The sequence below is a fragment of the Lithobates pipiens genome, unplaced genomic scaffold, assembly GCF_037356315.1.
Source record: "Lithobates pipiens isolate NorthernLeopardFrog02 unplaced genomic scaffold, aLitPip1_a1.2 Scaffold_16, whole genome shotgun sequence".
Taxonomy (NCBI): Eukaryota; Metazoa; Chordata; class Amphibia; order Anura; family Ranidae; genus Lithobates; species Lithobates pipiens.
Window position 1 is genome coordinate 64,755,653 of NW_027507748.1, and position 25,515 is coordinate 64,781,167.

The window sequence follows — 25,515 nt, forward strand, 5'->3', positions numbered from 1 at the left end:
GCGATCTCCGTTGAGCAGGAAGATGACAGGTCCGTCTCTGCACACTGCGCAGGGACGGACCTGTCACAGCGCCGCTCTCCCCTATGGGAGATCGGGTGACGACGGACCGCAGTGTCCGTCGTCACCCGATCCGATGACGGATGGAAAAATAGCTTTTTCCTCCGTCACACTTTTTCGGATCCGTGCGGGTCGGAGGTCAGCGGACTTGTCACCGCTGACACCCGACGCTCCATAGAGCCATATGGAGCATCCGTTCAGGTCCGCCTGAAAAACTGACAGTCGGATCTGAACAGATTGGTAGTGTGAAAGGGGCCTATGAGTGTCCAGATGAAGCAGTTGTTAACCCTGCAGACAGGTTTAGAGCAGAATATTTCAATGTTATTGTCGACAAGATTCGTGCTAGTGCTGAGCCTCGCTTTGAAGGTTTAAAAAGCTATGTCAGCAATTTTGGATTTTTATATGATATCTCCTCTTTATGCATGAAATCTGAGAAAGACTTATTAGAAAACTGCAAAGAAATTGAAGCCCTACTTACTTTACCCAATTCTTCTGATTCTGACATAAGAGGTCTGGAATTGTATGAAGAGCTACGAATGTGTATGTGTACTGTACCTCCAAAATTGAATATGTCCGATTCCTTGAAATACCTCATTGATAACAATTTAACTGACGTTTATCCAAACATCTATTTTGCATTGAGAATCATCTTAACAATTCCAGTTACTGTTGCATCAGCTGAGAGGAGCTTTTCAAAACTAAAATTAATGAAAACATACTTAAGATCAACTATGAGCCAAGAGAGATTATCTGCCTTAGCAGTTTTGTCCATTGAACGTGATCTGGCTTCAAAATTTAATTATTCATCTGTGATAGATGAATTTACAACTGCAAAATGTAGGAGAATGTTTTGAAACTTCTGATATTGAAACATAAAAAAAAAGTACAGTTAGCACATATATTGTGGTACTGTATATTGAAACAAAGGTTTTTTTTGTTTTTGTTTTGATTGGCTTTCAGTAAGTGCCTGAGAAAGGACCCTGGCATATATATCATACCTACCCACCCACCCTATGTTTAATGATAGTTGATTAAAAAATAATTGGTTAGAGAAATTTATAGAAACTGTGAATTAATAGTTCGTAGGATTTAAGTTAATATATGCATTTATACAGTTCATTTTTTATCGTTTTTTTATAATATTTTTCCCATTATGGGTGTGAGTGGGGCCTCCTGTCTAAGTTTTGCCTAAGGCCTCACAAAATCTAGAGCCGCCTCTGCTCATAGGGATGACAGGGCCTACACACTTCAATCTAATTGCTTCATATTCTACATCACAAAACTTTCTTATAGGTCTTTCTGTAGTTTTATTGTACAAAACTATTTTTTATTTTCATTAATTAAATAATATCCAACTTTTAATTATTATTAATACTGTAATTTATGTGAACATCAAAAACCCCACTACACACATGTGGTGAATTAAAAGCAGATCGTCTTTGGTGCTCCTCTCTGATTGAGTATCACTTTGTTGTTACCAGGTTTCTTAGCTAAACTTCCACAACTACCATTCCTTTGACCAAGGAGACCAACTCTGTGGCCATTAAGGATACAAGCATCACTCAAGCTCATGTAAGAATCTGAATGTTTATTCTTAAAAGTTTATAATTCTGCAGTTCTATGAAATATTTAGCTACTTATTCAGCTTTAATTAGCATATTTGAGGACGACTTGTGGACCTAAATGTCAGAAATGAGGACCCCCCAGAGTTTTGGTGTTTTCTTCCCTGTCAACTACTTGACCCTAAGAGCTGGAAGACAGTATGGACATTCCGGAGACAGCAGACCTAATTCTCTAAGCTGTAAAGCTTGTGCTATTTGCCATAATGGTCCTTATTTTTAACGACACGCATGCTGCTCTCATTGACTGCCATTGCTGGAAATAACGATCCTTATAGCCTAATGAATTTAGGCCAGTGTGGGTTTTCAGCACGAGGTCAGGCAGTTGCCAAGCGACCAACTGTCAGATTTCAGATGACCCCCTAGCTTCTAAGTCCTAGGGACATCAGTAAGTTCAATTAAACTAAGTGACCTCCTTAGAGCCTGTTCACACCAGATGCGTTGGGCTGCACTGGGCACCATTTCCTAACACAACACAAAAAGTCTTGTTCCCTATCATAGAAGGTCCCACCACAGCACTGCTGCCAAAAAAAAATGAATCAAATGTCACTTTGTGGCATTTCAATAAAGTTAAAAATAAAAAAGCAGACAATTTTTTTTACAGGGTTTATAGAACATCAACATTGATGCATTCACATTGCACACCATCAACAGTGTGGTAGTGTGCACAAATATATGCCCCACCCCCACCAGCCCACCGTTCAATCAGGGCAATGCTAATTGTTCCAATGGTTGCCTGATTGCTCCGATTGTTCTTTGGAGTATATGGACAGGTGTTGCAGATTTTAACAAGGTATTTAGTAATGGCCTGAGCTGAAAATTACTATACTGTTACGAAGGGCACACTGCCCGCCTGCTAAAACACTCTGGGGTTTATTTACTAAAGGCAAATCCACTTTGCACTACAAGTGCCCTGCAAGTGCACTTGAAAGTGGACTTTAAAGTGCAGTCACTGTAGATCTGAGGGGGACATGCAAGGAAAATAAAAACAGCATTTTTGCTTGCACATGATTGGATGATAAAATCAGCAGAGCTTCCCCTCATTTTAGATCTTTCCCTCAGATCTACAGAGACTGCACTTCCAAGTGCACTTGCAGTGCACTTTTAGTGCAAAGTGGATTTGCCTTTAGCAAATCAACCCCTCTGTCCCTAATTTCATAATACTGTGGTGGGTGGGATGGGATGGGATATGTTACTAGAGCTATTGCCAGTGGTGAGGGAATGGTGCAACATGCTAATTCAGCTCATTGTGAAGTCTATGTATTTTTCCAGTGTTTTCACCTACAATGCCATCCAGTGTGCTGTGGACAAATGTGATCAGAAAGAGGAACCGGAGTCTCAATAAATTCTTCTAGGGAGTTGAGAAATCGTTGCTCAGGCTCCAAGTGCCTTCCAGTCACCCATACAAAATACAAACAAAAATGTGCAGCCGGTGATCCGAAACATCCAAGTGTACAAATCTTTATTTGCCATATTAGTCATAGCATCATGTATGACTAAGGCCATCTGGCCGAAACAAGTAAGCTGTTTTGTCCTGTCATCAACTTATAGCAAATAAAGACTTGTACTCTTGAAGGTACTGGATTCCCAGCTGCCTATTTTCTTTGGCATTCTGTGGAAAAATTAAGCATTTCTGAATTTTTCTGTGTCGCACTGCACCAGTGAGACCTGTCACAGTTGCCAGCAATATAAGTCTTTCAAGCCCTCAAATGCCCAGTGCCATAGCTGCATAACATGTGCAGCACCATGTCAAGATCTAGAGGCTAAGATGGCAGCTCCCTCTGCATATAGAAGGATAGGATGGTTTAGTTCCACTTCTTCCTTCCTTTTTACTTCTTTTCTTTTTTTTTTTCCTTTTTCTTTTAGTTCCAATTTAAGCATGGGTACTGTATCCAATATGGTGGCCAACTTTTTCATATGGGATTTGCACCTTATCCTACAAAATTTAAAACATAGATGCAGATCAGATTTGGTTCAGGGAGGGCGGAAATTGCTTTCTGTTTACCATACAGTAAATGTGCATAAGATGATGGGATTAGCAGGCTAGCAATCTTCTTTTACAGTTAAAGATGGCTAAACCTAGCAAGAATCGGACGCCTGTCAAGAGTCAGACTAATGGCAGACATATGACAAGGAGAGTTAGTATCCAGAAAATCGACAATAGAAAGAGGGATCCACCGCTCCAGGCTGATCCACCAAAAAACTGGCCACTCCAAACAGATAGGGGTCCCAGGTGCAGGCTAATTGCACTAGCCAAATGAAAAAACCAAAGGAACTCTGGACAGCCGCACTCCGGATCAGGTAAAATAGATTGTGCCTTTATTGATTCCACTAAAAAGTCTTCACATCATGCGAATCACAACAGCAAAGAGAATGTAGAACAAGGAAACTGACGCGTTTCACGTGCGGCTGTCCAGAGTTCCTTTGGTTTTTTCAAGGAGAGTTAGTATACAAGCACCTCGCAAGCAACGCAGATATGTGTCCTACACCTTCCACATTAAGAAGGTCCGCAGAAGTCTTCGTCTCAAATTTAGAATGTCCACCAAAGCTCAGCGTGCCATATCCTCATTTGTTAGACACCTGTGTGACAAGATGATAATTGAAGCAGGAAAACAAATGCTATGAGAACACAGAAAGATTCTAACGTCAAGGGATATCAAGAGTGCCATTCGCTTTCTGATGCCCAGAGCCCCGACCAAAGATGCCTTATCAAAGAACAACAAGGCACTGAACAAATACAACCTGAGAAAGTCAAGCTAAATTAAAAGGCATCACACAGCGCCAGCAAATGACTTGTAACTCAAGAAACATATACAAATTGATCTCAGCTTTCACCTCTTGTGTTATTTGTGACTGTGCATCTCTAGCACCATTTTGTTTTTAAAGGGGCAACAGGTTTCACCAAGCCAATTTGGACTTGAAGAAAATCTGCACTGAGATCAAAAAAAGAGCTGTTGCTGGGCTCCTATTAAAAATACAAATTACACAATTGTGGTGCGCAGGTAGACTATTAAACATGGTCCCCTTGACAAGGGGGCTCTGAGCAGATCCCCAGGTGGAATGTACTAATTATAAAGCTGAGAGACTTTCTTTGCTGAGTTTTCCCTTTTCTACACCCTGCCCCACCCCACCCCATTGACCCATAAGGTCACACGTACAGTTGACCTGTCCCATACCTGTTTGTTACCAATCTAGGCTTGAACGCTCTTTTAAAGAGTGAATGTCCCAGGCGGGGTCCATAGATAGATGACGCCGCGTGGGAGATCTCGCGAGTATCACCTTCTTGAACAGTTATGACTGTACGAATTGCTATACGAATTCTTAGGATGCTTATAAGATGTCGTGTATACAATGCATTTCCTACCCTGTCCCCCCTCCCCAACTTTCTTTATTCTGTACCCCCCCCCCCCCAATTCTTACTGTATTAAAATGTTACCTGAACTGTAACAATAAACAAATATTCAACCTTAAAAATACAAATTACCTGGCTTTAATACTTGGGCCCCTCCTGACCCAGAGCAAACATTCATATCAGGAGAGTAATGCCGCGTACACACGTCCCGACTTTCTGGCAGAAAAGGTCCGACAGAATCATTTCATCGGATATTCCGATCGTGTGTGGGCTTCATCAGACTTTTTTCTTGAAAAATTCTGATGGATCTAGAAATAGAACACGTTTTAAATCTTTCCGACAGAATCAATTCCTATCGGGAAAATCGTTCGTCTGTATTCTGACGGACCAAATACGACGCAAGGGCAGCTATTGGCTACTGGCTATTGAACTTCCTTTTCTAGTCCCATCGTAAGTCATCGCGTTCGAAACAAGCGGACTTTGGTGTGATCATGTGAAGGCAAGTCTGTTCAGTCGGAACTCGATCAGAACTCCGTCGGAAAGACCGTCAGAGTTTATTCTGATGGAAAGTCCGGTCATGTGTACGCGGCATAAGTGTAAGGCCAGAACTTGTTTTTTGCATACTTGTAAGTCAGTGGTATGGAAAGTAATGAAGCTACAGGATTAACATGATAGAATATTTTCAAAAGGAGGGGTAAGCAAAAGCAGCCTCCATATTTATGACATATAGCTTTACATTGTGCATTTGTAGTGTCCTGGATGTCCTACAGCTACGTACAGCCGCCCATAGACAGGAATAGATGAAGGCAACTGTACGCAGGCTTGTAAAGTAGCGCATGCACACAGACTTAATGTGGTCATTATATCTGTGCACACCGATTACTTTATGCACATAGCCTGCACCAATTCATGTCTATGAGCAGCTGAACGCAACTCTAGTAGGTCCAGAACACCAGAAATATGCAGTGTTCTTATGCTACAAGGGAAAATGCGTCCATGTGCATGTAAACTTCCTATGACATTATGGGGTTGATTTATTACAGGCAAATAGACTGTACACTTTACAAAGTGAGGTTGCACTCTGCAAGTGCAGCTGCTTCAAAGCTTAGTAAATGGGGTAAAGCTTCACTTTGCAAAGAATACCCAATTACATGCAAGGAAAATAAAATTTGGGATGATTGGATGATAAAAAGTCAGCAGAGCTTCCATTAATTACTAAGCTCTGGAGCAACTGCTCTTGCAGAGTGCAACTGGAGTTTGCAAAGTGCACAGTCTATTTGCCATTAGTAAATCAACCCCAATGACTTTGGTATTTTTAGCCAAAGCGCCGTTCTACCAGAAAGACAGAGATGGATGAAATTCTGTGGACCCCTCACCCCCTCAGGAGGTGTCACCAGGACACCCTTCACTCTGTAATAATGCAAGAACGCTGCTGATGTTATCACTTCAATGCCGGTCTCTGCATCAGCCTGGACTATCCAATGACAGGGATGAGGATCAAGCACATCGTGGGACCAACCTAAAGAGATCTGGAAAGGGGATACAAGAAAAACATGACATGCTGCCAGAGAAAAATGGGAACTTTAAACTTTGTGTCTAGTTGGGTTACATAGTTACATAGTCAGGTTGAAAAAAGACACAAGCCCATCGAGTTCAACCAATAGTCACTTCCAGGACTGTCCAAGACTGGAAAAGTGTCAAAAAAGTGGGGCAAAGAACCCTGCATGGTATGTAAATGAGCTGATGTTGGTTTAGAAAGTATTATCATATACTGTATCTGAGACCATTCTATTCACCTTGTATCCTACAAAACTGGCAATCTGATTGGCTAATAGTGAGGAACCTCCCAGTCTGAAAGACAATATAAAGACAGACTTTAGGCAATTAAATTAGCAGTATTTAACCAATTACTTAATTTTTAATAAATAAAACAAAGTTTTATTGAAAATAAAATTTCACAAACAAGATAAATGACATATGTTCACAGCACGTCCAGGACAGCTTCCCAAGATTGTATACATCTCCCAGTACAGCAGCAAATACAGTGTATACCTGACACATTAATACATACATTCGTTCACCATTTTTGCAAAGGCTAGCGTAATTGCATAATTAGTAATCACCAGTAGAATGGATAAACATATAACACCATTCCTACCAATATATATGCTAGTAAAGTACCCTAATAAAAGGGCACAACTTACCCGATGAGTAACCTATTACCAATTCCAACGGGCTCAAGCCTGGAGCATCCACCCAGGAGCTCCAGAGATTTTAAAATTTGCGAGGGCACCCCCTGCTGATGGATACAGTATATTTTTCCAGTCTCAGAGTGGCACCCATACATTGTACCCACTCCTTAAGGGATGGGGGATCAGTGGACTTCCATTATCTAAGTATGACCCTCCTAGCTTGAAAAAGAGAGCCCTAGTCACCGCTTCTCTAGTGTGAACAACAAGTTGGAAATTGTCTAAAATACCCAACAGACATGGCTTGGGTTCTAGTGGTATAGATATCTGAAATACTATATTTATTGTTTGCAATACTCCTGTCCAATAACTTGGGGCAATGCCATGCCAAGTGGATCAGGTCCCCATGATCCCTGGGGCACTTACTGCAGATGGGGGTGTCTAAGATGCCCATTTTGTGCAACCTAACCAGGGTGTAGTGCACACTCAACAATATATAAAATTTCATGAGCTTTTATGTCACATTAAGGGAACTTTGGGGTATTGTTTGCCTGTAGCGCTTCCTCCCATTGATCCTCCACAAAGGGGCAAATATCTCTCTTCCATCTCTAGCCTGCTTTCACAGGAAAGGACGTCAAAAAACCATTAAGCAGCATTGCGTAGCAACGTGAAGTAAAACCCTTTGTGGAGACTGATTTAGCTATCATGTGAAACACTGGCATTGGGGATTGTTGCCACTCCACTGCCGAGCCCAGGGCTACTATGACATACTTGAGCTAGACATAAAAGAACAGCATGGATTTCGGCAAGGAGAATTTTACACATAGTTCCTCGAAAGGGACACAGAACACCCCTTAAGGACAGAGCCTCTTTCTGAGATTTGGTATTTACAAGTTTAAAAACTGTTTTTTTTTTTATTGCTTAGAACCCCCAAATGTTATATATATATTTTTCTAATACCCATGAGAATAAAATGGTGGTCATTGCAATACTTTCTGTCACATCGTATTTCCACAGCGTTCTTATAAGAGCACTTTTTTTTGGAAAAAATACACTTTTTTGAGTTAAAAAAGAAGACAACAGTAAAGTTAGCCCAATTTTTTTTATGTTGTGAAAGATAATGTTTTGCGGAATAAATTGATACCCAACATGTCACACTTCAATATTGTGCCCGCTAGTGGAATGGTGGGTGCAAGGTTGCATGTTTAGACTTACAGAGGAGGTCTATGGCTGGAATTATTGCTCTCGTTCTACCAATTGTGGCGATACCTCACATGTGTGGTTTAAACACGTTTACATATGCGGGAGCTGCTCGTGTATGCTTCTGTGCAAGAGACGAGGCACGTTTAAATTTTTTTTTCTTTATTTTTTTTCTTTATTTTTTTACACTGTTCTTTTGTTAAACAAATTGTGACACTTTTATTCCTATTACAAGTAATGTAAACATCCCTTGTAATAGACAAAAAGCATGACAGGACTTCTTAAATATGAGATCCGGGGTCAAAAAGACCTCTGATCTCATATTTATACTAAAATGCAATAAAACATTTTTTTATGTAATTTGAAAAAAAAAAAAATGTCCCTTTAAACGCTATGGGCGGAAGTGACAGCTATTCCACCCTGCATTGATATGGAAATGGGTGGGGGCCATCTTTCCCTTACTCGTCTCCATGCCAAGCCAGGGACAGGACAGGACAGCTCCGGTAAGTGGGGGAGGGCACCGGAGAGCGAATCCGCCAAGAAGTCCACTGTTATCGTGAAGCGGGTCACCCGCTGAAGAGGAGGATACCAGGGTTATGGAAGCTACCTGCTGCCATAACATAGATATCCCTCTTCAAAGTAGCAATGTAAATCGACGGCGGTCGGTCCGTAAGTGGTTAAAAATATGGTGAGTTATTCCCCACTTACCCCAACTTGGGCCCTATTGTAGTTTTTCCAATTCTGGGTAGTTGTCATTTTGCCAGATTTGGCTTGTAACGGGTAAAGCCTGTCATCTGCTGTAATTGTTTAGCCTTGTTCCAGATTTTCTGAATCAAAGCATAAGTGGGGAAGAGACAGTTATGCCGGCCATACACGGTTCGAATTTCAAAAGAATTTTCTTTCGAAAATCATATCTAAGAATTTTTGTACGAATTTCGCACCATTAGTGGGCTGCTGCAATGGCCAATTTTCATGCGGAAATCAAATTTGAGGAATCTGACATGTTGGAAATTTTTTGAAAAACAAACGATTTTCTAATCAATGATGGGAGAATCGTGCAAGTAATGTAATAAGAAAAAACAGACTTTTTAACTTTTAGGGAACTTTCACACTGAGGCGGTGGGAGCGGTGCGCTTTTAACCCCCCCCCCCCCAAAAGCGCCTGCAAAGTGCTGCTGCTGAAGCACTTTGGCAGCGCTGCCCATGCATTCCAATAGGCAGGGACAGTGGAGAAGAGGTGTATACAGCGCTCCTAAACCACCCCAAAGATGCTGCTTGCAGGATTTTAACGTCCCTCAAGCGCACCGCTCCAGTGTGAAAGCACTCAGGATTTCACATTGGAGTGACAGGAGAGACGCTTTACAGGCGCAAACAGCCAGTTTGCTGAAGCCAAGCAGACTAAGGACATGGATTACTGGAACCATGTCCTGTGGTCTGATGAGATCAAGATACATTTATTTGGTTCAGATGGTGTCAAGCGTGTGTGGCAGCAACCAGTTGAGGAGTACAAACACAAATGTGTCTTGCCTACAGTCAAGCATGGGCAGTATTCCAACATGATAATGACCCCAAACACACCTCCAAGACGACCACTGCCTTGCTAAAGAAGCTGAGGGTAAAGGTGATGGACTGGCCAAGCATGTCTCCAGACCTAAACCCTATTGAGCATCTGTGGGGCATCCTCTAACGGAAGGTGGAGGAGCGCAAGGTCTCTAACATCCACCAGCTCCGTGATGTCGTCATGGAGGAGCGGAAGAGGACTCCAGTGGCAACCTGTGAAGCTCTGGTGAACTCCATGCACAAGAGGGTTAAGACAGTGCTGGAAAATAATGGTGGCCACACAAAATATTGACACTTTGGGCCCAGTTTGGACATTTTAATCTAGGGGTGTACTCACTTTTGTTGCCAGCAGGTTAGACATTAATGGCTGTGTGTTGAGCTATTTTGAGGGGGCAGCAAATTTACACTGTTATACAAGCTGTACACTCACTACTTTACATTGTAGCAAATGTAATTTCTTCAGTGTTGTAACGTGAAAATATATAATAAAATATTTACAAAAATGTGAGGGGTGTACTCACTATTGTGAGATACTGTAGGTGAGATCCAGCCTGAGATCCGCTGTGTATGGCCAGCCTTACAAAGCAAGTTTGGATTTGATTTATAGATGTAAAAGTGACCATACACTATATAATCTAATCGTACAATCTCATTTAGATCTGCCGTCAACGACATAGTGCCAGGGCATGCCTGATTTCATAGAGATGCTATGAATTGTATAGATTTGTTCTCAGAAAACAAATTGGGCAGCACAGTGGTGTAGTGCCTAACACTCTCACCTAGCAGTAAAAAGAGTCACTGGTTTGAATCCCAACCACGACACTACCTGCCTGGAGTTTGCATGTTCTCCCTGTGTGGGTTTCCTCTGGGTACTCCAGTTTCCTCCCACACTCCCAAAGACATGCTGGTAGGTTAATTGGCTTCTGTCCAAAAAATGGCCCTAGTATATGAATGTGAGTTGGGGACCTTGGATTGTGGGCTCTTTGGGTGTGGGGAGCAATGTGTGTGTGTAGCGCTGCGTAAACTGACAGCAATATATGGGTACCTCAAATAAATAATATATAATGGAGGAGCATCTTGATGAGAAACAATGCACAGGGATAAGGACAATTGTGGACCCTCACTCAGAATGGACTGGTATCTTTATTCAACCTAACTATGTATCTATGTATGGTAAGTCCGGAGTGCTTTTTTGTGATGTGAACTGGCCCTCATACAGATGCTATGAATTGTATAGATTTGTTCTCAGATAAATATGTATGGTAAGTGGAGGTTGTACAGAAATTATATAGCCGGAATTTAAAACGTTTTAGTACAGTAGACAATGTGAAAATGAATCATTCGGTATGTGAGGGACAACAAGGAGTCTATGTTGGGTGTGTTTTGGAATCATTTTAATTACAAATAGGCATGCAAAAGATGTTCTCATGGTGGCCACACATATATTAATGTGATAATTCAATGCGATTAAATTGATCAACATAGACATTTTTTTTTTAAACAAAATACCCCCATTTGATCTATTTAGTAATCTCTTTTGAGATTAAATAAATACATTTTTTTATTCATTTGTCCACACTTATAACTGATAAATCATATTTTCAGTCGATATGTGTGTTGCATTTTAATCAATTATGAATCGCTGTTTGTGATCGCTGGTACCCAGGCATATGTCTAGGTTAATTGTTGCCTCAGACTGCCGTTTATGTAAAATTCGAGGGGAACCCCACCCCATACTGCTTTCCACTTCCTGATTGTAGGTGGGTTACCATGATATCAGGGACACCATCCAGAGATTGTACAGGCTTTTGAATGTTTTGGAAGCATCCAAAAGCTGGTACTATCTGTGGCAGGCATCACTTTAACCATGGCATCCCACCCACAATCCACTAGACAGGAAGCAAAATATATTAAAAGGCTTGTGTGATCTCCTGTAGGCGTCCCTGTTACCATGGCAACCCCCCACAATTCACTAGACAGGAAGCAAAGATATTAAATGCAGGTGTGATCTCCTGTAGGTGTCCCTGTTACCATGGCAACCCCCCCCCCCCCCCCCCCACACACACACACAATTCACTAAACAAGAAGTGGAAACAATCAAAAGGCAGCACAATCCCTGGTGGGTTTCCCCATAACTGTGGCAGCCCAATCACAATCAACAAAACAAGAAGTGAAAATATTTAAAAGCTGGTACAATCTCTGATGGGTATTCCCTGTTACCATGGAAAACCACCAACAATCCACCAAATAAGTGGCAGAAACATTCAAGAGCCGATATGATCTATAGTATGATCTCTGGTGGGTTTCCCTGTGAAACTAAACGCGAAAACATTAAAACATCAGTGCAATGTCTGGCGGACGTTCCCTGTTACTGTGGCAAACCTTCCACAATCCACTGAATAAGCGTCAGAAACATTCAAGAGCCAGTACGATCACTGGCACTGACAGGTGTCCCTATTACCATGGCAACTCATCCACAATCCAACATTGTTTCTTCACTTATTGTTTGATGGATTTTGGGTGGGCTGCAAATAAATCTGCACAATTATAAATTCAGACAGAATATTCAGATATGTAGGAGATCCAAATCATGCCAAGCTGTCATACGCTGACAGTGGTGCTAAGCATACATCAAGTTCCTTGTGGGATGGTGTCTCAACCTAGAAAGCCCTGTCCCCATTTTTGTACCACTGTTGGGGTGAGGGGGAGGAGATATATTACCCAAGGTCAAGGGATGGGCAGGTGGGGTGGCTGCCATGGGCACTGGGGTATCATGTGAGGTGGGGGCACCACAAGGAGGTTGGGGGAGAAGATTTGTGTTGGGAGGGGGAATTTGGGGGGTGGCAGGGGATAAGAATTGCTCTAGGAGGGGACATCTGGGAAGGCATGCTGGGAATGGTGATTTGAGGGGGATTTGTGTTGGGATGGAGGAAGATTTGGACTAGAAGGGGAAATTTTGGGTGTGTGTGTGCTAGAAAAGGTAATATGGTAGGGGATTTGTACTAGGAGGGATATTTTTTGGGGTGGGGGGGTTGTGCTAGTAGGGATGATTGGAGGTATTTGTGTTAGGAGGAGAAATTTGGTGGGGGGGGATTTGGAGTGGGGGAAGAGGATTTGTGCTCAGAGGGGACATTTTATTTGTAGAGGACCAGGAGGGGGGAATTTTTTCAGGGGGGGTGAATTTGTGCTGGGGGCATATGGGGAATGAGGGGATTTGAGTTGGGGGGGAGGGGCAGAGATTCATGCTGGGAAGGGGATTTCAGCTGGATTTGTATTGGGAACAGGGGAAATGTATGCTTAGGGGGTAAGCATGCAAATTTGTGCCTATTTTCTTTTTTTTGGGGGGGGGGGGGGAGGGATTTTTACTGATATCTAATGCTCATGCATTATGGTATGTTTTTATCCTGGCCTCTAGGTGACCTTGTCTCGACACTGCCCAAAGTATTAAGGTTTAAATGAATCTGCATACAGGAATATTGCCTGTGCTGGCTGTACTAAGCAGAACTTGTAGGGGGTAATGGCTTTCCTATACAGGTACTGTATAAGCACCAGTCAGCCAATAGGCATTCAGTTGCCATGCATTCCCTGAGCAGAGCCCTGCAACAAAATTTGATTGGGCACGCAAGAAAATGCGGTTACAGTCACATGACTGCAGGCAACCCACACAAGCTCAGCATGCCATGACAGTTGTAACAGTTGGAGCTGGCTTTGGAGGAGGCAAGACGCACTGAAGAAGTTGCCTTGAGGAAGAGGTAATAAGACTGATGGAGACTGATAGGGACTCATAGGGGTGACAGGGCCTACACACTTCAATCTAATTGCTTCATATTCCACATCACACAAACTTCTTATAGGTCATCTGTAGTTTTATTGTAAACAAAAAAAAGTATATTTGAATTAATGAACAATATCTAAATTTTAGTTATTATTTTTTAATATTTTAATGTATGTGAACAGCAAAAACCCCACTACGCACATATGTGGTGAATTAAAAGCAGATCGTCTTTGGTACTCCTCTCTGATTGAGTATCACTTTGTTGTTACCAGGTTTCTTAGCTAAACTTCCACAACTACCATTCCTTTGACCAAGGAGACCAACTCTGTGGCCATTAAGGATACAAGCATCACTCAAGCTCATGTAAGAATCTGAATGTTTATTCTTAAAAGTTTATAATTCTGCAGTTCTATGAAATATTTAGATACTTATTCATATTTAATTTGCATATTTGAGGACGACTTGTGGACCTAAATGTTAGAAATGAGGGACCCCAGAGTTTTGGGGTTTTCTTCCCTGTCAACTACTTGACCCTAAGAGCTGGAAGACAGTATGGACATTCCGGAGACAGCAGACCTAATTCTCTAAACTGTAAAGCTTGTGCTATTTGCCATAATGGTCCTTATTTTTAACGACACGATTGCTGCTCTCATTGACTGCCATTGCTGGAAATAACGATCCTTATAGCCTAATGATTATAGGCCAGTGTGGGTTTTCAGCACGAGGTCAGGCAGTTGCCAAGCGACCAACTGTCATATTTCAGATGACCCCCTAGCTTCTAAGTCCTAGGGACATCATCAGACATTAGTGTAAGTTCAATTAAACAAAGCGACCTCCTTAAAATCTGTTCACACCAGATGCGTTGGGCTGCACTGGGCACCATTTCCTAACACAACACAAAAAGTCTTGTTCCCTATCATAGAAGGTCCCACCACAGCACTGCTGCCAAAAAAAACCTGAATGAAATGTCACTTTGTGGCATTTCAATAAAGTTCAAAAAAAACAAAAAAAACAACAAGTAAAGAATGTTACAAGGTTTACAGAGCACCAACATTGATTGCATATTGCACACCATCACACACACACATTGCACACCATCAACAGTGTTGGGTGTGTGCACAAATCTATGCCCTGCCCCCACCAGCACACCATTCCATCAGAGCAATGCTAATGGTTGCCGAGTTGCTCTGATTGCACTTTGGAGCATATGGGCAGGTGTTGCAGAGTTTAACAAGGTATATAGCAGGGGTCTTCAAAATTTCTAAACAAAGGGCCAGTTTACTGTTCTTCAGACTTTAGGGGGGGCTGGACTACGGTCAGTCGGAAATGAAAACTTTCCAGGCATTAGTTGGAGTGAACAGAGCCCCATCTTTGACACTAGGGGGAGAACTAATGCCCCATTGTTGGTGCCAGTGGCATGAATTATGCCCCATTTTTGGTGTCAGAAGGCAGAATAGTGTCATACATCAGTGGCATGAATAGTGCCCCAAGGGCCAGATAATGGCAGGCAAAGGGCCGCAGTTTGGAGACCTCTGGTATATAGTATATAGTAGAAGCCTGAGTTGGAAATTACTATAATGTTACTAAGGGCCAATACACACTACCCGCATGCTAAAACACTCTGGGGGTTATTTACTAAAGGAAAATCCACTTTGGACTGAAAGTCACTGTAGATCCAAGGGGGACATGCAAGGAAAATAATAAACAGCATTTTAGTTTGCACGTGATTGGATGATAAAATCAGCAGAGCTTCCACTCATTTCAGATCTACCCCTTAGATTTAGAGCGTTGCACTTCCAAGTCCACTTGCAGTGCAAAGTGGATTTGCCTTTAGTAAATAACCCCCACTGTCCCTAGTTTAATAATACCGTAGGAGGAATATGTTATTAGAGCTAATGCCAGTGGTGAGAAGACAAGAAGAAAAATGTGATCAGAAAAAGCAACGCTCAAACTGGAGTCCCAATAAATCCTGATAGGAAGTTGAGAAATCAGTGCTCAGGCGCCAAGTGCCTTCCAATGACCTATGCAAAATACAAAGGAAAATAGGCAGCCAGGGACCCAAAACATCCAAGTGTACAAACCTTTATTTGCTACAAGGTGAAAACAGGATAAAATAGCTTATGAGTTTCGGCCAGATGGCCTTAAGCCCCATACACACTATCAGATTTTATGCTAATTTTTGTCTTAAAATTTACCAAAACCATGTAGTGGAAGGGTCTGCCTGATTGCATACACATTGAAACTCCTAAGGTTTGACCTCATATTATATGGTTTTGGTAAATCTGAAGGAAAAAATCTGCAGAAAATCTGATAGTGTGTATAGGGCTAAAGTCATAGCATCATGGTATGACTAAGGCACATAAGCTGTTTTGTCCTGCAGCAAATAAAGACATGTACACTTGGGTATGTCAGATCGCTAGCTGCCTATTTCTGTTTGCATGCTGTCAAAAAATGCAGTGTGTATGAATTTTTCTGCATTACACTGCACCAGTAATATCTGTCACAGTTGCCTGTGTTCTTATGTAAGTGTGTCTTTCCAGCTTTTAAATGCCTGGTGCCATAGTTGCTCACATGTGCAGCACCATGGTAAGATCTAAATAGAGGCTAAGATGGCAGCTTCCTCGGCATATAGGATAGGAAGGTTTGGTTCCATTTTAAGTGCAGATATCCAATATGGTGGCCAACTTTTTCATATGGGATTTTCACCTTAACCTATTAAATTTTAAACATAGAACTAGATCATATTTGGTTCAAGGAATGCGGAAATTGCTTTCTGTTTACCAGACACTAAATGTGCAAAAAAGATGATGGGGCTAGCGGGGCTAACTATCTTTTTTTACAGTTAAAGATGGCTAAGCCTAGCAAGAACCGGACGCCTGTCAAGACTCATGGCAGACGTATGACGAGGAAAGCTCGTATACAAGCACCTCGCAAGCAACGCAGATATGTGTCCTACACCTTCAGCATTAGGAAGGTTCGCACCAGTCTTCGCCCAAAATTTGCCATGTCCACTCTAGCTCGGCGTGCCATGTCCTCATTTGTTAAATACCTGTGTGAGAAGATGGTAATTGAAGCAGGAAAACGAATGCTACGAGATCACAGAAAGATTGTAACATCAAGGGATATCAAGAGTGCCATTTACTTTTTGCTGCCCAAAGGCCTGACCAAACATGCCTTGTTGAAAGACAACAAAGCACTGGGCAATTACAACCTGAGAAAGCCAAATCAAATTAAAAGGCATCCCACAACACCAGGGAAATGATATGTGACTCAATAAATATATTACAAATTATCTCAACTTTCACCTCTTCTTGTTATTTATGACCGCGCATCTCTGGCACCACGTTTTTTCAAAGGCACAACAGGTTTCACCAAGCCAATCCGATCTTGAGAGAAATACAGAGCCATTGCTGAGCTCCTATTAAAAATACAAATTGTCTGGCTGTTCCTGGCTTCAATACTTGGGTCCCTTCTGACCCACATCAGATATGCATATCAAGAGAGTAAAGCCTCGTACAGACGGTACAATTGTTGGTCAACCAAGCATCTGAGTTTTGTCAAAAGGGTGTGTGCCAGGTTCTTGTCTTGCATACTAATGGTACACAATTGTCATGCCACAAACACAAACCTAGTGACGTACTACAAGGAATTTAGGCTCTTGAGCGCCACCCTTTGGGCCCCTTTTGCTAATTTTGTGTTTGGTGAGCATTGATTCTGAGCATGCGTGTTTGTGCTTTTGACTTTGGTGTGACGGATTTGTGTACTGACCATACGAAAATCAAACGGTTGTCCACCGAAAATTTACTAGCGTGTCTTCCAACATTTGTTGGCGTAAAAATGGACAACAATTCTCAAAAGGAGCGTACTAACAGTAAGATTTTAGGACAACAGTCTGTCAACAAACAATCCCCTGACAATAATCGTATCATGTGTACAAGGTTTTAGTATAAGGTCAGAACTTGTTACTTGCAAACTTGTTCTAAGTCAGTGGTATGGAAAGTAGTGAAGCTACAGGATCAGCATGATAGTCCGAGCATATTCAAAAGGAGGGGTAAGCAAAAGCAGTATCCATATTTATAACAAACAGCTTTACATTGTGCATTTATGGTGTCCGGGAAGTCCTAGAGCTACATACAGACATCCAGAGACATGAATGGATGAAGGCAGCTGTACGCAGGCTTGTAAAGTAGTGTATGCACCCAGACTTAATGTGTTCATTATGTCTGCACACACATTAAACTTTACGCAAATAGCCTGCACTGATTCATGCCTATGGGCAGCTGTACGCAACTCCAGAAATATGCAGTGTCTTCATGCTGCAAGGGCAAATGCATCCATGTGCATGTAAACTTACTATGACATTATGGGGTTGATTTATTATAGACAAATATACTGTTCACTTTGCAAAGTGAGGTTGCGCCCTGCAAGTGCAGTTGCTCCAAAGCTTAGCGAATGAGGGAAATCTCCACTTTGCAAAGAATATCCAATCACATGCAAGGTAAAAAAAATAAAAAAAAAACAGCATTTTTTTGCTTGCACATGATTGGATGATGAAAGTCAGCAGAGCTTCCACTCATTTACTAAGCTGTGGAGCAACTTTGCAAAGTGCACATTCTATTTGCCGTTAGTAAATCAACCCCTATGACTTTGGTGCCTTGAGCCATGCACCATTCTGCCTGGAATACAGAGCATGGATGAAATTCTGTGAGTGCTGGGCTCCATAGACCCTTCAATACTCAGGAGGTGTCACCAGGACACCCTCCACTTTGTAATAATAATAATGCAAGAACAGTGCTGATGTCATCACTTCAATGCCCCTCTCTGCATCAGCCTGGGCTGTCCAATGACAGGAACGAGGATAAAGCACATCATGTGACCAACCTACAGAATTCTAGAAAGGGGATTTAAAAAAAAAAATCATGATATACTGCCCGAGGAAAATGGGAACTTTTGGGTCTACTTGGATTCACTTCCAGGACTGCCCAAGACTGGAAAAGTGTCAAAAAAGTGGGTCAAAGAACGCTACATGTCATGTGATGTGATTGGCCTATGGAAATAAGAAGCATTAAACAAAATTAAGCATAACATACGTACATCTGGGGGGTAATAGAATAGAGTGGAAGACTGACCATGGAGTTAGACTTTAAACTTTAGGCCTGGTTAAGTTTATGTTGGTTTAGGAAGAAGTATCATATTGTTGCTGCTCCCTGTGCCCCCCTAAGCCCTTGTACACACGGTCGGAGATTCCGACAACTAAATCCGTCGGGTTTTGTCTGTCGGATTTTGTCCGACGGATTTTGTCCGAAACTGTTGCATACACACGGTTGGACAAAGTTGACGGAAAATCCGACGTGATGAGGTTATTTCGTTACGACGGGACTACGTTCATGCTAGTAGACAATAGCTTTGGTGTAGGAATTTGATCTGCGCATGTGTGGCACTTTGTCCAATCGGAATTCTCTACACATTATCGGAGTATGTCTGATCGGAGCATTTTGTCGGAAAATTTTACCAACAAGTTGGAAAACTTAATCCGTCGGATACTCTGACGGAAACAGTCCGATGGAGACCACACACAGTCGGAATATCTGACAAAACGGTCCGATAGGACACATTCCGTCGGAATCTCCGACCGTGTGTACAAGGCCTTAGACCCCTTTCACACCACACCGCCCATAGCGTAAAAATAGCGGCGCATTTCGGCCGCTAGTGGGGCACTTTTACCCCCCGCTAGCAGTCGAGAAAGGGTTAAAACCGCCGGCAATACGCCGCAATAACAGCGTTTTGCTGGTGGTATTACAGCGCTGCCCCATTGATTTCAATGGGGAGCAGCGGTGGAGGAGCGACAAACACACCGCTCCAAAGAAGCTGCTAGCAGGACTTTTCCTGACGTCCTGCCAGCGCACCGCTCTGGTGTGAAAGCCCTCTAGTCTTTCACACTACAGACAATGGGGCAGCAGTTTTAGGGCGGATTGCAGGCGCTCTTTCTAACGCCATAGCACCTGCAAAACGCCCTTAGTGTGAAAGGGGTCTTAGACCATTCTAAGCTCCTTTGTATCCTACAGAACCGTCTCTCTGATTGTCTCACAGATTACCTCCCAGTCTGGAAGACAACATAGAGACACACTTTGGGCAATTAAATTAGCAGTATTTAACCAAGTACTTCATTATTTTTCAATACATACACGATACTGTCAAAAATATTGGGACACCTGCCTTTACACACACATGAACTTTAATGGCATCCCAATCTTAGTCCATAGGGTTCAATATTGAGTTGGCCCACCCTTTGCAGCTATAACAGCTTCAACTCTTCTGGGAAGGCTGTCCACAAGGTTTAGGAGTGTGTCTATAGGAATGTCTGATAATTCTTCTAGAAGCGCATTTGTGAGGTCATACACATCAATTGCAGCCACTGTACCATCAATTGCAGCCACTGCACCATCAAACACTGCCACTGTGCTCATCAAACGCTGCCACTGTGCCCATCAAATGCTGCCACTGTGCCCATCAAATGCTGCCACTGTGCCATCAAATACTGCCACTGTGCCCATCAAATGCAGCCATTGGGCCAAATGCTGGCACTGTGCCCATCAAATGCTGCCACTGTGCCCATCAAATGCTGCCACTGTGCCCATCAAATGCTGCCACTGTGCCCATCAAATGCTGCCACTGTGCCATCAAATGCTGCCACTGTGCCATCAAATGCTGCCACTGTGCCATCAAATGCTGCCACTGTGCCATCAAATGCTGCCACTGTGCCATCAAATGCTGCCACTATGCCATCAAACGTTGCCACTGTGCCAAACCCTGCCAGTGTGTCCATCAAATGCTGCCAGTGTGCCCATTAAATGCTGCCAGTGTGCCCTTTAATGCCACCAGTGTGACCCCCGCCCGCCGTCTGTCCGGAACTTACCCTGTCTTGATGGGGCAGCGGGTGATGGCGACGAGTGGGGTCCTTCATGCGTCTCCTGCCGCCCTTATCTCCCGTCCTCTCCTCCTGATAGGTGTCCAGATATGGCGATTGCTGTTCACCTTTTTTGATGCCTATTAGAGCCTATGGCTCTAATCAGGTGCTTTAAAAAAAAAAAAAATACCCCGTCGCTGTAATTCAGGCGCCTGAAAAGGCTATGGATAGATTCATGCAATACATGAATCTATCCATTGGGCACAGAGGGGTGGTTGGAGAGAGGGGATGGCGCGCGTTTGCCCTTATGGACTCACTGCCACTGGAAATGTATAGCAAGGTAATTTGTCCTAAAAAGTGTATACACTATATATATATATAAAGTGTCCCAACACAATACTATAACCTCTATCAAAACTGGTAATGGTAATATAATCTCTATCAGAATAGGTGATAATAATATAAAATGAATAATTGATCTAATTAATATAATATTATGTGTGACCACACCAATATGTGATGAAAAAGTGTTAAAACAAAACCCATAAAAACATCTCATTCAATCTATATGTGTCTATATATATATAGCCAAAGAGCAGAAACAAAAAAGCAAAAGTACTTAAAAGTCTCAAAGTATTAGTGCCCAAAAAAAAATATTGCTAGTGAACATATGTATAAAAAAAGAGTTCAATCCCACAAGTGTAAGTAGCAGATTCTTCGTATAATGTATCCTCCACTGCTTATGATATAAATCACTCACCAATGTTAGTAGCTGGAAAAGGCAAACCAGCAAATACCCTTTTTCCCTTAACAGGATGCAATACTCTGCAGATCTGTAGTAGATAATGATATCAGATCTCCTCACTAGCAGTCAATCCGGACCTCCAGCGGGCAATTTCTTTTCTTTTTCACAGTGTAATGGTCTGCAAGAGCCCAAAAGATCCCGACTCTCCTCCACAGCATATGATCAATTTTTCCAGAGAGGTGTCATTGGAAAAAAAACAAAGCACAGCATAAAATCCGTAAAAAAAAAATTCTTACTTATTTAACTGCTTGCTGACCAGCTGCCGTCATTATACAGTGGCAGGTTGGCACGGCTGCGTGAATCTCCGTAGGTGTACATTGGCCTCTTTAAGAGCTATAGGAGGCGCGACGCCGGAGCTGATGCACGTGTCCGTTGGCCCGCGATGTCCACTGGCGACCCGCAATCGCTCCACAGAGAGCCAGAACTGGGATCTGTCAATGTGAGGCCGCGTACACACGGGCGGATTGTCTGGCCAACTAAGTTCGTCAGACAATCCGACAGACAGTCCGTTCAAAATTTGCATGAACGGACTTGACCACACACGATGAGCAGACAGTCCGCTGAAAGCGTGCGCGATGACGTGTACAGCACGTACGACGGGACTAGAAAAACTACGTCCTATACACTGCAATGCAACCTTCGGCCGTGTAAATCCTTTCTGAGCATGCGCCATACTTAGTCCGTCCAACTTGCCTACACACGAGCGGACTGTCCGCTGAAACCAAGTTTGGACGGACAAAACCAAGTTTGAATGGACTGTCTTACGAAAATTCCGTAAGACTTTGTTTGTCAGATTGTCCGCTGAAAAAGTCCGCTGAAGCCCACACACGAGCGGATTGTCCGCTGAAGCACGGTTCAGCGGACTAAGTTGGACAGACAATCCGCCCGTGTGTACGCGGCCTCAGATATAGATATATAGAGAGATCTGCTGTTCCTAGTAATCAGGAACAGCAATCTCTCACTACTCCCAGTCAGTCCGACCCCCCCCCCCCCACAGTTAGAAAACACCTCCCTAGGGAACACTTAACCCTTTAATCACCTCCTAATGTTAACCCCTTCCCTGCCAGTGTCATTTATACAGTAATCAGTGGCTATTTTTTAGCACTGTTCGTTGTATAAATGTCACTGGTCCCAAAAAAGTGTTAAAAGGTCAAGGTCACAGTCCGGCTAAAAATCACTGATCATTGTACTAGTAAAAAAAAAAAAAAATTATAATAAAAATGTCATTAATCTATTCCCTATTTTGTAGACGCTATAACATTTGCACACACCAATCAATATACGCCTATTGCAGGTTTTTTCCCAAAATTATATAGAAGAATACATATCGGCCTAAACTGATGAAGACATTTTTTTTATATTTATTATAGAAAAAAGTAAAAAATATTGTGTTTTTTCAAAATTGTCGCCTTTTTTTGTTTATACTGCAAAAAATAAAAACCACAGAGGTGATCAAATACCACCAAAAGAAAGCTCAATTTGTGGGGAAAAAGGACATAAATTTTGTTTGTGTACAACATTGCATGACCGCGCAATTGTCAGTTAAATCGACACAGTGCTGTATCGCAAAAAATGGCCTGGTCATTAAGGGGGTAAATCCTTCCGGGGCTGAAGTGGTTACACCACATAGCACTCACATTTAAAAATGTCTCCCCACACTGGTGAAAACAGGCATAGATAATATGTGTCTTTTCGGATCTCACAATACCACGAGTAGACATCAAATATAATGCGGTGACAATGCCTCTGGCAGCTCACCTTACGTACGTTTCGTGAGGAAGTCTAACGACGAAACGTACGTAGGGTTGCTGGAGGCATCATTACCATGTTATTTTTGATGTCTACTCGTTAGATCGGAATAGACACATATTATCTATGCCTGTTTTACCAGTGTCGGGAGACGCTTTGAAATGTGAGTGCTATGTGGTTTGAATAAACAAGCAAACTTTTTTAAAGGATTTTATGCTATGCTATGCATTTCTTTCTTTTCTAATCACACCTTTCTGGAGAGATTGCTCATACACTGTGGAGGAGAGTCAGGAGTGGATCTGTTTTGGGTGCTTGCAGACCATTACACTGTGAAAAAGAAAAGTAATTGCCCACTGGAGGTCCGGATTGACTGCTACTGAGGAGATCTGATATCATTATCTACTACAGATCTGCAGAGTATTGCATCCTGTTAAGGGAAAAGCATGTTTGCTGGTTCGCCTTTACCAGCCATTAACATTGGTGAGTGATTTATATCATAAGCGGTGGAGGATACATATACGAAGAACCTGCTGCTTGTGGGATTGAACATAGTTTCTTTTGAACTCTTTTTTTTTTTTGATACACACGTTCAATAACAATAATATTTTTGGCTACTAATACTTTGAGACTTTTATGGACTTTTGTTTTTTGTTTCTGTTTTGGCTATATATAGACACATAGATTGAAGTGGATGTTTTTTGTGGGTTTGATTACCACTTTTTCATCACATATTGATGTGGTCACACATCATATTATATTAATTAGATTATTTATTGTATATTATTATCACCTATTCTGATAGAGATTATATTACCATTACCAGTTTTGATAGAGGTTATAGTATTGTGTTGCGTCACTTTATATATATTATTATTATACAGGATTTATATAGCGCCGACAGTTTACGTAGCGCTTTACAACATTAGGTCAGACAGTTACAATACAATTCAATACAGGGGGGACTCCAGAAGAGGAAGTAATGCTACTCTGTGCAATATCTTTGCAAAGCACAGGTAGCTACAACCTCTTTCTTATGTAGCACTGACCCCCGAAGGAGCGGCTGGTTTTGCTGGGCTTACCGTTTATCGTCTCCACCTCATTCTTGTCTTGGGGTTCCCAAGGTTGATGGCCCAATTATCTGCAGAGACCGACACTTTAATCCCTTTAGGAATTTTTATTTGCATAAATTGTTGAACAGAACACAGTCTCTCAGTTGGGATTAGAGGGTATGGGTTGGAAAGCTCAGGTACTCTTGGAACTGCTGACACTTGAAATGTCTCTCTCTAGATGATCCAGGGAATAGCCATTCACAACTGGATATTTAAACTACCGGATAAATCCCTGTTTGTGGATTTAGCAGCCGACAAGTGAATTAAGCTTATCAAAGTCTCTGCCACAGACTTGGTCTTAGAACTTTAAATGAGAAAAGTCTAACTTAGGTGTAACTGAAGGATGAAATTAGGAACTTTCTTACAGTACCATTCACTTGGTGTCCTTTCAGCTTAGCTTCCAGGCTCTTACCGAGCAGCCAGCCTCGTGTGTGGCCCTCTTCTGAAGTGTCCTCCCCTGGTTGCGTTTTGAATTGCCAGGCCTCTCCAAACCCGAGACAGTACCACCTTGAAATCCTCCTTCCAGTTACTGTGCCTCGGACTAGCCAGTCCCGAGCCTCGGAAACGGATGGATCTGCACCCCAGGTCATGAGGGCCTCTGGGGGCTGGTCAGGAGGACCAGGACCATGGAGTTAGAACATACTTCTGGACCGGAACCCAGAACCACGGGACCCCAGCACCTTAAGTACCCTCTCCCGGAATACACAGCGAGACAACGCACCCACTGATTGGCTCAGAGAGAGATTGGTACCCAATGCGTCCAACCAGACTGCGTTCCAATGCCTGTCAAAGGTGATACCTACACCTATGACCAGGCAGAACATACTACAGCCCAGCCAAACAGATGCCAAGACCACAATTTACTGAAATTAACCCTAAGACCCATCTATGGTCTTAGGAAAAAACTAAATTTACAAAACATAGCACGTCCTCTTCAAGAATCCCGACGCTACACTTATTTTAGGAAAAAAAACAGCAATGAATATCACTTTATCTGCCCTCATCTGCAATGTCTTTCTCCACTATGAAACTGCTCTCCCTGTACTGTATTGTTTCCCTTCTGTACTTCCTGTCTCCACCATCAACTGCTCCCCCTCCATACTGCCTGCCCCCACCATCAACTGTCTCTCTTGTACTGCCTGTTCCCACCATCAACTTCCCCCCTCAACTGCTCCCCTTTGTACTGCCCGTTCC

At 42.5% G+C, this 25,515-nt stretch overlaps 1 long non-coding RNA gene across 1 annotated transcript; it reads left to right on the top strand.

Moving 5' to 3' along the window:
* The first annotated feature begins 13,645 nt into the window (after nucleotides 1-13,645).
* On the top strand, nucleotides 13,646-17,002 carry LOC143984247 (uncharacterized). Its single transcript, XR_013274743.1, has 3 exons — nucleotides 13,646-13,728; nucleotides 14,024-14,114; nucleotides 16,594-17,002. It is a non-coding gene; the product is annotated as an uncharacterized LOC143984247 (long non-coding RNA).
* Nucleotides 17,003-25,515: the final 8,513 nt, after the last annotated feature.